The sequence below is a fragment of the Agelaius phoeniceus genome, chromosome 2 (genome assembly GCF_051311805.1).
Source record: "Agelaius phoeniceus isolate bAgePho1 chromosome 2, bAgePho1.hap1, whole genome shotgun sequence".
Taxonomy (NCBI): domain Eukaryota; kingdom Metazoa; phylum Chordata; class Aves; order Passeriformes; family Icteridae; genus Agelaius; species Agelaius phoeniceus.
This window is the reverse complement of record NC_135266.1, coordinates 17,501-30,881: the sequence shown is the minus strand read 5'-3', so window position 1 is coordinate 30,881 and position 13,381 is coordinate 17,501.

Here is a 13,381-nt window from a genome sequence, read left to right as displayed (position 1 = left end):
GCCAGCAAGATGGAGAAGTAGCACTTCACAAATCTTCCCCGAGCACTAATAATTGTACTCCTTTAAATACGCATTGAAAAGAACAGATACCAGATCGGAACAGGAAGCAGAAAATGAGAAGAAAAAAAACCTGAGCAAGGGAACTCCTGGACTTTTTCTGTGGTCAGTTTAAGATTGTGATCTTCCAACCATTCAGAAAATCAGAAAACCATTCAGAAGATAAGAAAAGTACCGGTACCTAAAGAATTTAGGGAATTAAATGGAAATAAAACTAAAGCAAAATGCCACTGCTAAATATTCATTGGGAAATACTGCCCATGTACCAGACAGAGAAAGCAGTTTCCTGATTAAGGTTACTGAAAACAATACTCAGTGACTACTTCCAGCTGAGTATGAGTGTTTGCTATGATGTAACCTTCCAATTAGAATTCCAGTGCTTTGCAGATTAATAATGAGCAGAGAGGCTCTCAAACTTCCTTCAGGCCTGGCTTCCTCTGCTCGGTAGCAACAAGGCAGAGAAGGGGGCAAGAACTTTAACATGCATTTTAATTTTCAGGGGAGGGTGTTAGCAGTCAAGGTAGGTGGGCAAGGTGAGCAGTGACCGGTGGAGGGAAGCAGTTGTTATTGCTCAGCTCTCGATTGCTGGTGCAGCTCTTCGCTGCTGTTCTTGTTCACTGGTATTGCACCGAGATCCCCTCACCAACAGGCCAACGGACCCGGTTCATCTCTCTCGTGGGAATTAATACTGAGAAGTAAATTTGTGTTCAAGTAACTGGGTTTGGGGTTTTTTTAATGTATTATTGTTAAGTTGGGTCTTAGTAGGGTTAATTGTTTTAAGTGGTAGTTTTGATATTTTGAGGTAACTTCTTTGTGGTTTGGTAGGTTTTTTGGTTTGTTGGGGTTTTTTTGTTTGTTTTGTTTTGTTGTTTTTTTTTTTTTAACTAAATATCATACTAGCATTTGTTTCTAAAGATTTGAGTGACTTTAATTTTTGTGGTTTAACTGTAATTTGGGTAGGAAAATGTAAATTGTATTTTAAGAGTTTATGTTATGTATAGGATTTTTTTGATTTACAATTTGAAGTTTGTGAGGGATAAGGTTAGTGGTGAAGAAGTATACTAACAAGGTATTTAGAAAACGGATTTTGAGGATTGGTGACCGATAAACACTGTATTTGGATGTGTGGTTTTAGTGTTACTTATACGTTTTGTTTTGGTTGTGGAACTATTTATCTTGGGGTTTTTCGGTGTGTTTTAAATAAGGTTTGACATAGGGAGTGGGAATCTCGTGTGGTTTATTTTTTGTGGAAACAGAAGTATAACTTTTTCTGTAGGTTTAGGTTTCTTTAGGGAGCCGAACCGAACCGAGCCGCGCCGAAGGCACAGAGCGGCTGGGAGTTGGGCCGAAGCGAGGCGAGCTCGGCCGAAGAGGCGAATGCAGGCGCCAAGAGCCGAGTTGAGGCGACAAGAGCCGACTGGAGCCGAGCGTCTCCGGAGCGAGCCGAGCTCCGCCGAGCGCCGCAGCATCCCGGGCAGGGCGAGGCGCCGGGCCGGGCTCGGGGTGCAGCCGGGGCTCTGGGAGGCTTCCCCGCCTGTCCCTCTCTCTAGCCCTCCTTCCTTCTCCCCGTCTTCGCCTTCTCTCGCTCCCTTTCCCCCATTCCCTCTCCCCCCGCAAAGCCGGCTCCTTCCTGTCCTGTCCCTAGCCCGCTACTCCCTTCTGTTCCCCCTCTCTCCTTCCTGTGCCCAGCCTCCGTGTACCCTCGTCCCGGGCTTTCCCTTCCCGTGCCGCTTTCCTGCACAGCCCGAGCTCCCTCGCCGCCCTTTGTCGTGCCCTGCTCTCGCTCCTCTCTTCCCGTGCCCCCTTTCCTTCTTTGCCCCGCGGCCGCGGGGCTCGGGCTGCCGGAGAATAAAGCCCCGAGGGCCGGAGCCCGGCGCCCCTGGGCCCTTGCGGGAGTCCCCGCGCGGGGCCGGAGGCTCTCGGCGGATCCCCCCGTGCCGCTCAAGCAGCGCGGCCGACAGCGCCGGAGCTGCGGCTTTGCCGGCATCGCGCTGAGAGCGGCCCCCGCTCCGTGCCGGGCCGTCCCCGCCGTCTGTGCCGCTCCCTCTCTCGCTGCCCCTGGCCCGTGACAGCGAGGCTGGGCAGGAACCTCAAGCCTTCTGGGGGCTGCCCCCCCTTTCTTGTTGCAGCAGAATCCCTTGCTGGGGCCATGCACGTGTGGGAAGGGCTTGGGGGAAGCGCTGCGCTGCTGTCCGGGGCAGTCGGATTCGTTCGGAGCCTTCTTTGGGGGTCAGGGAAAGGCGGGGTGAAGACTCGGGGCTCTGATGCCGTTGGGGGCAGCCCAAGGTGCCCAGGAGAGGGAGCCCCACGGCGGTGCAGGAGCAGGTGGGGGGCGGGCGAGGGGCGGGGGTCACGCTGGGTGCCGTCCCCCAGAGGGACCCAAAGCTGCCACCAAATGCACAGGGAGGGGTGAGTGGGTGTAGGATGCTAAAACCTGGCAAGGCATTCGGTTTTCTAGGTATTGCTAAAGAATAGGAATTGGTCTCTAAACTCAGCTGGGGAGAAACCCTCTCTATGCACTCATTTGTTTACAGGAATGTAGAAGGTTCCGACTGGAGATGCGTAGTAGTTCTGAAGATATTGCCGTGAGGTTTTGATCTAGGAGCGGACCGAGCTGTGCCCTGCAACCCTCAGAACAGCTGCAGGGGCTGAAGGCGATAGAAAGGGCTCTCTGGCACCTTTTGCCTCCGTTCTCTGCCAGCGCCCAAAGCGTGTCGCAGTCCCGGAAGAGGCGCTTGTCATCCCGAGAGCCAAAAGGAAGACGTGTCAAATCCCAGCTCTGCCTTGTGTTTCGTGTGGGTTTTTTACTTCGTATTGATGTCATTCCAGAGAGCAAGGAAAGAAGAAATGGGACCGGCTCCCACTATTACTGTGTGAAGGCTTTCTTGAAAGGCTGCTGTATTTATATTGTCCTTTTCCACTCCAAGCTTGACTTTTGCCCTCGTTTTTCGAGCTCTGCTGCATTGGGTGTCCCAAGGAGGGCGGGGTTCCTCAGCAGGGCTCTTAGGAGGCGGCGCTGATTCTGCTTTTTCTGAAGGCGTCTCAAAGCGTGCTACCAGAATGACAGTTTTGTGCACTGGAAAGCTTTCCCTCAGTGCCATCAGCGCACGTCCGTGTCTGAATTGTGGAAGCAGACGGACTCAGAAAAGCCAGCCAGCACCCGGAGCAGATTTCTGTTGGCTCTGTGTCTGTGAGAAGCGGGCTGTGTGCTGGACGGGGAGAGGCGCTGTTGGGGAGCGGCATCAGCGCCAGGTGTGAGCTGTGAGGATGATGGGGGGCTCGGAGCAGCCCCAGGTGTGAGCTGTGAGGATGATGAGGGGCCGTCTCCTGCCGGAGGGGGGGGGGGTGCGAGGCTGTTTTAGGGGGAGGCTTCGCCTCAGCTGCCTTTTGCATGGAGCTGCTGAGTAGAGGGGTTCATGGGGGGGGCTCCCGGGGCTGTCTCATGGAAGGACTGCGAGAGCTTCTGGCAGCGTCTGGGCGAACACCTGGATACGCGCTTGGATCCGCGGAGCATCGCTTCAAGGAGGTGCCGAGGGACGAATCTTTGTGCCGGGAAGCAGCAGCCGAACGGGTGAGCGCGTGTGGATTTGGAGCGGGGACTTTGGTCCTTTCCCTTTTCAATTGGATCTTGGCAGTCCCCCCTCCCCGGTTCCCCAGGAACAAAAAGGGAGCTTGTGAAGACAAAAGAAATGAAGGAGAGGCAAGCAGCTACTCTCCTAATATTGTCTGTGTTTGAACTGGGGGGGATCCGCTTTCGCTTGCGGTTCCAAGGATGTCGCTTGAAGGAAAAGCTGCCTTTTCCCGGCTGTTAGGGGTATCCCAGGGGTGACAGGGAATCCCTGCGTTCCATTTGAACGGGAATGGGCAAAGTATTGTTGTCATCGGATGGCTTTGATTTGAAGGCAGCCAGCCCATTTTCATCACCCTAAGGTTTAAATGGAGGGGACAGCGCTGGTGTCCCTCCTTTGCAAGGGTTTGAATGGAGGTCAAAATCCCCCTTTGCACATGGCTTGAAGGATTTCATTGGAGGAAAGCCCCTTCTTTTCTGCTCTCCTAGGGGATGAACTTGAAGGGGAGAAGCCATTTCTTTGCCCTTGTTGAAGCGAGGTGAGCGCCGCCCGCGGCGTCAGTTTTGGGGTTGAGTTGCGGGAAGCCGCAGCTCTGGCAGCGTTTGCAGGGCTGCAGTCGGGCTGTGCCGCTGCATTTGAGGGCGCTTCTTGTGGCCGCGGCCCGGGCCGGAGCGTTGCCGCTCGGGAGCGCTGCCGGCCCGGGCCGGGCGGGTGCCGAGGCGCACGGGGGAATTTGGCGCGGCAGCGGCGGAGCCGCTTTGCCGGTGCGAGCCGCCGTGCGGAGCCGAGGGCAGCTGGCGCCGGGCCGGCCAAGGGCGGCAGAGGCGGCGCGGGCGCTGCTGCGCCGGCCCGGCCGGTGCCGGCCGCTCTGTCCGCTCCGGGCGCGGGGCTCGGGCGCCGCCGGGGCCCCCCGGGCAGGGGGAGCGGGCGGGGGTGGGGGGGGGTCTCCGGGGCGGCGCCGCCCCTGCGCGCCGGAGCAGCCGCCGGAGGAGCCGCTTTGCCGCCGGGAGCCGCGCTCCGTCCGGGGCCGGCAGCGCGGGGTTGGGCTGCCGCAAGTTCTTGGGTGTCGCGGTTCGGAGGTGGCTTTGTAGGGATCGATCGCAAGGGTTTGTTCTGGTCGCAGTGGGTGTGCGCTAAGGGCTATGGCGTTCTTCCTGACCGGTACGGTTCTCGGTTCGGGTGGTGACGATAAAGGTTTGGTTTGAATCGAGTTCTGTAGTCGGATATTTTTTTTGCCGGGCTATTCTGTTTTTAAAGGCGTGCAATGGTTTCTACGGGTCGTATCGTGAAGCAGCGGCTCGGATTTTAATTCTGTCGCCGTGGCTTTTATTAGCGTGGGCGTGTAGCGTTTGTTTCGGTGGGTTCGAGGTGGCGTCGTGTCGTTAATAGCAGCGGGGTTTTAAAAATCTCTCTAATTGCGTTTGTGTTTCTCGTCTTCCAGGGCTTTTATTTATTTGGTTTGTTTGATTGTAGTGTACGTTTTATTGTTACGGATCATTTGGGAGATCTTGTCAATGGTTACGTTTCTCTTTCGGCTTTGTGTTTATTTCTGGGTGGTATTTTTATTTTGATCGAATGAGGCTCTATGCGTTTATTCTTCAGTTGGGAATAATTTTTTTGATGTAAATTAAAGTTGCTTTGGTTTGGGGGACTTTTGTTTTACAAATGGATTTTCTTTTGGTTTTTTTTCTTTTTTTTCTTTTCGTTTCTTGTCCTTTGACGTATTTGGTGGTTGTTGATCAGTTTTATTTTTAGGAACGTGGGTATTTATATGGTGGGTCTTTTTAAGTAGGTTTTTTTTTTTTTTTTGGGTAGTTATTTTCTTATTTTTTAGTGGTTGAGATTTTTTGGTTTTTTTCTATTTCGTTCATTAGTTCGCTTTCTAAAGTTCTTTTGACAGAGTATTGCTTATTCTTTGAGTTAGTGTAGATGTAGAACTTCGGTTAGTTTTTAAAATAACGTTCAGGGTCAGTGGCACTGATTGGAGTTGAGCGAGTTGGTTTGGGTTTTTTTAGAGGTTTTTGTGATTTGCTGCGTGTGTTTCTCAAGGGTTTTCTTTTCGTTTGGTTCCATTTTTCTGATGTGATGAGAACTGTTAGTGAAAAGAGTGTTGTGTGTTTTTTTCGCTGGCAGTTGTTTGGCTGGTGGAGGTATCTTGATGGTTTTGGAAGACATTGGTGGGAATTCGATGCTGTTTGTTTTGTCATTGCATTTAGGAATTGGATTTTAAATGTAAAATTCTAAGGATAGCTATCTTTAAACAAAACGAGTAGATGTGTAGAAATGGGAATCAACTTTTATTTTGATCTATTCGATCTCTATTTAAAATTTAACAGGTAACTTAAGTCATGATATATTCCAATAAGATATTGTATTTTTCAAAGAGCATTGTGTATGTTGATAGATATATCAATAGAGATGCTAAATATAAACACAGCTCAAAGGAAATTTTAAATCTAGAAATGTGTTGCGAATCTATGCAGATATATATATATCAAATTATTAAAGGATTGTAAATGTAAAGTGACATAAATCCATACAACACGTAATACAAGTGATACGGTATAGATCTTATGATGGTATATTATAGGAAACAGCTATCAATCTAGTACATCGCTATGATATAATATGTAAAACATTATAGATATGGTAACTGTAAATACAACAACATTATTAAAAGTAGTTTAAAAGAAAGGATGGTTTTGTTTTTTACTTGGCAAAAGCAGGGGTTTTATTATAAAAACTACAAATACAAATGATAGAAAGGTAGAAATCTACTTGTAAAAAGATCTTATGAATACATCAAGATGGATATAAAAATTGAAACTATTAGAAAAAAGAAGTTGTAGCAGTAGATTTGGTACATGATAAAAATAATGATTTATCTCTATGATGTGAATAATAGATATGTGCTATGTAATGATGAATGGAATGCATCAGTATAAACGGTGACTATAAAAGTGAATATAATTATGCAAGCTCTAAATATAAAACTATTTCAATAGAGTTGAACAGAAGGGTTGTTTGGTATTTGTTTGGTTAGAGATGGGATTTTTTTTGGAAGAATAAAAGTATGATAGAAATCTAAATGGAAGTCGAGAAATATACAATCAATATATAATGATATTGCTACAACCACAAAGTATGAATAAATACAGATAATAGGAATAGGCATAATAGATGGTATAAACGACGTAACACATCGCTGTCCGGTCTAAATATGCGTGTGAATAGAAGTAGGAAAACTAGAACTATCAAATTTATTTCAAGAAGGCATGAAAGAAAGGGGGCTTATTTGGTTCTTGTTTGGTAAGAGGCAGGTTTTTGGCATTTATTTTTAGAGGAGTTTTTGGGGGGGATGGCCCCTGTTCTTTTTTGCCGCCTTGGCCGCCCGCAGGCCCAAGGCGCGCGGCGCCCCCGGCTGGGGTGGGCGGCAGTGCTGCCGCCTTGTGGGCAGAGCGCGGTACTGCAGCCCGCCGCCGCCAGGCAGCCCTCTTGGGCGTGGCGCGTGGCGGAGTTTGTTTGACTTTCTGAAAATGGCGGCCAAAAGGGCGGGCAACCGGAGGCCCGCGGTGTGTCTATGCGGACTGCCTGCACGGAACACCGACGCCGGCGCAGCCCCGGCGGAATTTTTGTGGCGTTTTAGGTGTACCCGACACGGGCTGTGGGGTCAGCGGCGCCGCGGGCGGGCGTATTTTGGCGTGTTTCTGACCGGCATGTGAGTAACCGTCTCTCTCGGCCGAGGGGGGTCCTCTCTCGGCCGCCATGTTGGGAGTGGCGTGTCAGCAATGTCGCGGGAGTTTGTTTGACCTTCTGAAAATGGCGGCCAAAAGGGCGGGAAAGCGGAGGACCCCGGTGTGTCTATCCGGACTGCCTGCACGGAACACCGACGCCGGCGCGGCCCCGGTGGGATTTTCTCTTGCGTTTCAGGTGTAACCGACACGGGTTGTGGGGTCAGCTGCGCCGCGGGCGGGCGTATTTTGGCGTGTTTCTGACCGGCATGTGAGTAACCGCCTCTCTCGGCCGAGGGGGTCCTCTCTCGGCCGCCATGTTGGGAGTGGCGCGTCGCCAATGTCGCGGGATTTTTTTTTTGACCTTCTCAAAATGGCGGCCAAAAGGGCGGGGATCTCGGGGACCCGGGAGTCTGCCGCCCTGTGGCCAGACCGCGGTACTGCAGCCCCCCGAGCCAGCGCCCTGCCCCTCGCCGCTGGCTGCCGGGGGCGGGGCAAGGGCGCGGCTGCCGAGCGAGGCAAGGGCGAGGGGCGGGAGCGAGCGGCGGGCGGGGCGGGCTCCGTAAATGGCCGGGAGGGGTGAAAGACGTTCAGGAGTGCAAAAGGGACACGATGGCTGAGAAGAATGGCCGGGGGGGGGGGCGGCCCGGCGGGGCCGCTTTCGGCGGGCGGCGGAGGCGCGGTCGCAGCGCTCCGCGGGCCGGGGGCAGCGAGCGGGGGCGGGCGAACGCCATCGGAACGGGGCTGCACCCCCCCCCGAGCCCGCGCACGCGCCTCTCCAGGCGGCGGAAGCGACGGCGGGCCGGAAAATCCCGGCGGGGCGGCGGCGCTGCCCGCCCTTTCTGCCGCCAGCTTTGCAAGGTAAGACCGCCCGCCCCGTCCCGCCCCGCCCCGTCCCGCCGCCCTCCGGTGTCTGTAAACAGACAGACTCCCTCTGGCTTCCCACTTCTCCGTGCTGGAGAGTGGGAGAAAGGTCCGTGCTGCTTGCCGTGTCCTCGGTGGGCAGAGAGCTCTGACCTTGCCTTGGATGGGCTGCTGAGGATTGGATCCATGGGGATGTGCTTGGATGCATTTAGTGACCTTTACAGATTTCTTTCCCCGCTTTTTTCAGTTCACAGAATCATGGAAGAATTCAGGTTGCAAGGGGCTCTAAAGATCACCTCATTCCAAGGCTGCTGCCGCCGTGGGCAGGGACGTGCTTCCATCGAGCAGCTTGCTCAGAGCCTCATCGCAGAGCACCGAGGGGCCTTGAGCACTTGCAGCGATGGGGCAGCCCCAGGACCTCTGAGCAACCTGTGCCCTGTGCCAGCCAGGTGCCAGAGGAGGAAGGAAGCCCTTCCCACCTGGAGCAGAGGCTGCGTAGCCTTGTGGCACCGAGCGTGTGAGACAGAAAGGCCCTTCCTTTCTGGAGGGGTAACAACACTCAAAGCTCTTTCTCGGGACAAGCAGAGCAATGGAAGGCCAAAGGAGCCTTCAGTTCTTCCAGCAGCTTTGGGAACAACTTGAAGGAGGAGCAGAGCTGGCCTGGTGCCTGCCGGCTCTGCAGGCAGTGGGCATGGAGATGCTGCATCTGTCTTCTTGGCTGAGGCTTTATAAATGAGGCGCTTTTCTGTAGTTCCTTTTCAGGCATGACGTGCAAGTTGCCCCTAGAAGTCCAAAGGCAGCTGTTTTCTTAGCAGAAGGAAGTCAGGAGGAGGCAAAGCCAGCAGCTAAGTCTGGATAAAAAACTTGGCTAACCTCTTTTCCCCCCCCTCCTCCAAACAGGCAATTGTGAAGCACTCAGCAGAGATCTGCCCGGGAGGAAAAGCAGAGCCAATCTCTGAGAAGAAGGGACGTGCGAGCTCTGGCGAGGACGGCTGCTCCCCCTGGCCTTGGTGTGGGACCTCCTGAGCTGCCATTCCTGTGGTGGGAGTGTTTCTCCTCTCCTCCAGCCAAGCCAGAGACCGCCTAGGGAAGGAGCAGGTAAGGTTGAAGTACCGAGGTCTCCCAGGTAAGAAGTGACACGGCAAAAGGAAATGGCCTCAACTTGCAGCAGGGAAGGCTTAGATTGGATTGGAGGGAAAATTTCTTCACTGAAAGGGTGCTGAGGCGTAGGAGCCCAGGGAAAGTCCCCATGCCTGGAGACATGTCAAGGATGTCAAGATGTGGTGTTTAGGGACCTGATTTGGGGGGGCAGCAGCTGGGCTCGATGTCCTTAGAAGGCTTTTCCAACCACAAGGATCCTATGCTTCTGGAAAGCCTTGACCCCTCTGGCTCTAGCACAGCACCTGGATGCTGACAAAATGAGGCTGGTCATAGAGCCTGGAGGTCCCTGTGCCACAGGGAGAGGACAAGCCGGTGTCACCTGCAGGGAGGGTCTCGTCCCCAGAGAGCAGCCAGTGACTCCGTCCCTGCCTGGGGCTCTGGGTGCGCCCTCGGGGGGCGGGGGACGACACCTGCCCTCAGGTGTCCCTCTGGGCACCTGGGAAGGGAACCAGGTCCATCCGTGCGGCAGCTGCAGGGCTTGCAGGCTTTGGGGCTTTGCAGCTGTGTGCCTTGTCACAAGGTGGCAGGGACGTGACACTGCCTGGCAACGCTGCTGGCCTCGGATCCTTGCTGCTCTCATCCTTATCCCATATGGATTTAGCAGCAATCTTCTGTCTTTGCTTTCAAACTGTCCTTGGGAGAGTTCCAAGAGAGGGTCATTAGTTATTTCAAAGCCTACATCTTTTACCTCTTGGCACTGAAGAGAAAAGACACAAACCTGCTTTGCATCCTTCTGCCTGGAAGTCATTGTGACACGGGGAAGGGAGGAAGGGGCTGGCCGGGGTCAGCCTCTGCTGAGCCTCAGCTCTTGCTGCTCCTGCTCACAGGGTAAAGCCAAAAGCTGTCGTGATCAAAAACGCAGGCCGCCCTTCTGACCTGAGTCACAGGGGCCGTTTCTTCTGAATGAATCAAGGTGGGAAATCATTCTTGGAGCTTCAGAAGAAAAAAAACCCCAGAGCCGTAGGTACGTTTGTAAGAGTGTGTATGTACGGACATTTCCTTCGATGAAGAAGAAAATCTTAGAAATATCATGTCACGTCTGGCTTCCTAGAGAAGATCCTGAACTCTGGGCTTCTGAAAGCAAATGGCTGTGCATTTATAGGAGCGTTTCCCTTCTTTTTATGTGCCTCCCCCAGTAATCTTCTACCCTTGCCCACGGCAAGGAGAGCGCGGTGATTTGGCTGCTCCGCTCTGCCGAGGTTGTTGCAGGCTGTGTAGCAGGGAGTGAGGCCTTTTGTGGCTGCTCATCAGACATTTTCCTACAGCCTTCTCCCTGCAATGGTAAAATGAGACTTGTGTTAGCGAGCAGTCAAGTAGAGCAGGTAACATTAGAAAAGAATTGTTTCTGAGCTGCTGTTCACTAGCACGTGTTTCCCCTTTCCGGCAGAGCGCGCATCATTGCGGGCTTGGGATCGATTGAAATGCGCTAAGGAAACCAGCTCTGGGGAGGGAGGGAGGGAGGGAGGGAGGGAGGGAGGGAAATGCTCTCTTAACATGTGCCAATTCTTCTGTCAAACTCATCAGGGCAGGACAGCGTTCAGACTGAAAGTGTAAGAAGATGTGGAGGGAGACAGAGAATCTGACAGGAGCACCGGACTCACAAGTGCACGAATTTTGCTTTTGGCTTGGATTCAATCTCGGAAGTTGTAAGGAATTTGGGAAGGAGAAGGGACATTTCAGAAGGAGAAGAAGAAAAAGAAGTTGTTGTTGTTGTTGTTACAGCCCTGGCAAAATCTTTGGTTCTAGCTAATAAAGGAAGTTAGTTGAAATAAAAAAAAAGAAAAAAACGTGGTTTTTTTTTTTTCCTTCGCTGTTGTATTCGTTGGTGGTTCGTTATATGGTGTGTTGTTTTATTTCTTGGTCTTATTACCTCTGTGTAAATAGTTTTTTTGAGTGAAGCTAACTTTCTGGAGGGGTTGGTTTGTATTTGAGGTAGGGTTAATTTCAAGAGGTTTCTTTCCTAGACTTCTGATAGGTATTCCTGGGATTTTGGTTTTGTTTACTGTGTGTATCAACAGAGAGATTTGGTAGGGCCAGCTGGGCTGCTGGAGTTTTGGGTGTTAATTTATGAGATGGCTTTTGTTCAATGCAGTTTTGAATTGTTGAAAGGGTTTTTAATGTAGTGGTTTTAAGGCGGTCTTTAAGAATTGTTTGTATCGTTTCACGTTGTTTGTAGTCGGTGTACGATCAGGGATATGGTGGAACTTCTTGAACGTTCTGGTTTTAGCGTTCCTAAGTTCCGATTTCTTTCTGCTTTGCTGTTTTGTTTCTGGTTTTCTTTTGGGGGACAGGGGCATTTGTATACGGTGGGTTTCTAGAGGCAATATGTCTTTCAATTTGGGTAGTGATATTTTTTAGTATTTTAATAGTTTCGATTTTTTTTATTTTCATGCTTTTAATGAGTTGTTTTAAAATTTGGAAGATAACCTTTCTAGATGATTGGTTATTATTTGTGAGTTAGCCTCAAGGTAGAGCTTTGGGGGCTTTTTTTAGTAATGTTTAGGGTCAGTTGTAGGGTTTTGAGTTTAGTGAGTTGGTTGGATTTAATTTTTCACGGGTGTTTGTTTTGACTAGCAGTTCTGTCATTTTCCATGTGTATCTGAGTTTTTTGGGGTTTTGAGCCATTGGTGTAGGAGGAAGTTTATGATGAGAATGTACGGAGCTTTTGGGCTAGTTATAGTGGGATTTCAAATGTCTTGACAGTTCGGTTGATTTGAGTTTTTCTTAGGGTTAAATGTTGTGGGGTCTTTGTTCTGTTAGTCCTAGAAATAGGTTTGGTTTGGATACGCTGCGGTGGGATGAGCGTGGGCTGCGTACCGGTGCTGCCGAAGGTGCGGTATTTGTGTGGTTCTGATGCGTTGGGTTAATGAATTGATACGGTCTAATATATAGATTAATTAAAGTAGAAATAAATATCTATATAAAAACAAATATAAAATGATAGTGGTAAACATAAATAGAGAAAACAAATAGATAAACACATAAAACTATACTATATAGTATATTATTGTAACAGATGCTAATCTATAGAAATGATAGTCTATTATATATGTATACAAAGATATATAAAGATCGGTTGTAAATAAAAAAATATTTAGATAGAGTTAAAAGGAATTGGGGATTTTTTGGGATTTTTTTATTAGGTTATAGGCTGGGGGTTTTTTTCTACATAGAAATAATATAAAAATAAAAATCCAGATCTCCAAATATATAACGCGTATACCGATCTCTCTAAATATTGAATATAAAGAAATAGAAGTAAAAGAATATCTAGGATATAAAAATACTATATATCTATTATTATATTAAAAGGTATTCTCTTGTATTCTCTCTAGTATGTATAATACCTACAAATGTAATAAATAAAAATTATAAAAGTAAACGTGAAGAGAATGATGAAAAATGAGATGATTTTTAGAGTTTTAAATATGGTTTAGATAAAGGGGTGTCTTTGGTTTTTGTTTGGTTAGAGGCAGGGCTTTTATTTGAAATAATAGAAGTATTATAGAAATGTGAATCTTAAGATAGACATCTATCATAAGTCTAGAAAGAGAAATGACGAAACTATGGATATAAATTGAAATCTAAATCTATGTCAGTAATATGAAGAGTTGTAGTATAGAATAGAAATGACCTTATGTGGCAATATAAATGAGAAATGGGAATAGAAATAGAAGAAGATGTAAATATAGTTGGAAAGAAAGGGAATTTTTTGGCTTTTGTTTGAGTAGAGGCAGGGGTTTTATTTGAAATAATACAAGTGTTCCAGAAGTGAAAATCTGAAGGCAGAAATAGATAATCAATGAATCAAAATACGTATAAAAATATAGAAAGAAGTCCTCGGAATAGATGGAATATAGACTATCAATTGATTTATAAATTGACATTGATAAAGAGAAATGGACCAGTAAGCAATACACATTATAAATAGAAATGTGACTATCAATAGGAAAACCTAGGGGTAAAATCTATTTAAATATTGTCTAAAAGAAAGGGTTG